Source organism: Gossypium arboreum, chromosome 7, assembly GCF_025698485.1.
Source record: "Gossypium arboreum isolate Shixiya-1 chromosome 7, ASM2569848v2, whole genome shotgun sequence".
NCBI classification, from domain to species: Eukaryota; Viridiplantae; Streptophyta; class Magnoliopsida; order Malvales; family Malvaceae; genus Gossypium; species Gossypium arboreum.
Genome location: NC_069076.1, coordinates 89,955,589 through 89,957,212, shown reverse-complemented (window position 1 = coordinate 89,957,212; position 1,624 = coordinate 89,955,589).

The window sequence follows — 1,624 nt, the reverse complement described above, 5'->3', positions numbered from 1 at the left end:
TAACATTCCGTTTTCGTTGACGGATTCAGGTTAGGAGTGTTACATTTAGTGGTATCAGAGCTACGATTTAGCCGATCATTGGACTAACATAGCAAATGTGAATTTAACTATACATGCCATTATGTAATTGATGATAGTGTGATATCTCCTAACCATTTTAAATGTGTTTTTCATATAGTAAATGTCTTCTAACTGAGCAAGAGTAGAATCTAAGGAAGCTAAGAGTACTTCTCAAGCTTCCGTACGACGAGCTATTGGTGGCAGTAGTAGTAGAAGGTCCGAATCAGAGGGCCGAAGTGAATATGCTATAGAGATTTTCTTTGAAACATTGGATAAATGGTTTTCTAAATATTTGAGAAGAAATTCTGCTGCTTCTCAATCACGACCTCCCTCACCATATACTCAGGCTGTTCTTGAGAAACCATCGAGTACTAAAACTGTTAGAATTGGTAAGGCTCCAGTGGATAAACTCAGAAAATATGGGGCTGAGGAATTTAGAGCTACAATCGATGATGATCTGGAAAAAGCTGAATTTTGGCTGGAAAATACTACTCGAGTGTTGGACAAATTATCATGGACTCCAACTGAATGCTTGAAATGTTATGTATCTCTGTTAAAGGACACGGCTTATCACTGGTGGAAAAGTTTAAGTTCAGTGGTTCCAAAAGAAAATATTACTTGGGAATTTTTTCAATCTTAATTCAAAAATAAATATATTAGTCAAAGATTTCTAGATAAAAAAAAAAAGAATTTCTAGAATTAAAACATGGGAATAGGACCGTTGCGGAGTATAAAAGAGAGTTTGTACAGTTAAGCCAATATGATAGTGAATGGGTACAAACAGAGGGAGAAATGTGTAAACGTTTCGAGGAAGGATTAAATGAAAATATAAAATTACTGATTGGTATTCTAGAAATAAAAGACTTTGCAGCACTTGTTGATCGTGCAAACAAAGCTGAAGAGCTGAGTAAAGAAAAGAAAAAGGCAAACAGAAAAGCCCGATCATCTGGGAAAAGACCTATTGGTAGGTCTCAATCATTTTCTTCAAAGAAATCGAAGAGGTATCAAGAAGGATCTACTACTTCAGCTGGGTATTCCGCTAACGGTATGGTTTTCAACGTTTAATCCCAAGTCTTCGCCATCGTCAGTGATTAATGTTAGAAGTGTGGGAAACACGAAGCCAAAATGTAAACACTGTAACAAATTTCATTATGGTGAATGCCGAATGAAAACCAGTGCATGTTACAAATGTGGTTTATTTGATCACTTCTTGAAAGATTGTCCTGAAATAGTAGAAAGAGATGCTGAAAAAACTTCAAAACCAAGTAACACTACTTCAAAGGGCAGACCACCTAGACACCCCAGAAATGTTAGTGGTAATCGAAGTGCTACAAAAGATTCAAATGCTAAATTTAAGGCTCGAGCTCTTGGAAGAACATATGTCATACGAGCCCAAGAAAATGTTTCAGCGCCAGATGTCATAACTGGTACTTTTTCTTTACTAGATACTGATATTACTGCATTGATTGATCCAGGTTCCATACACTCGTATATATGCATAAATTTTGTAAATGTTAAAAATTTACCTGTTGAATTCACTGAATTTGTAGTGGAAGTTTCAAAT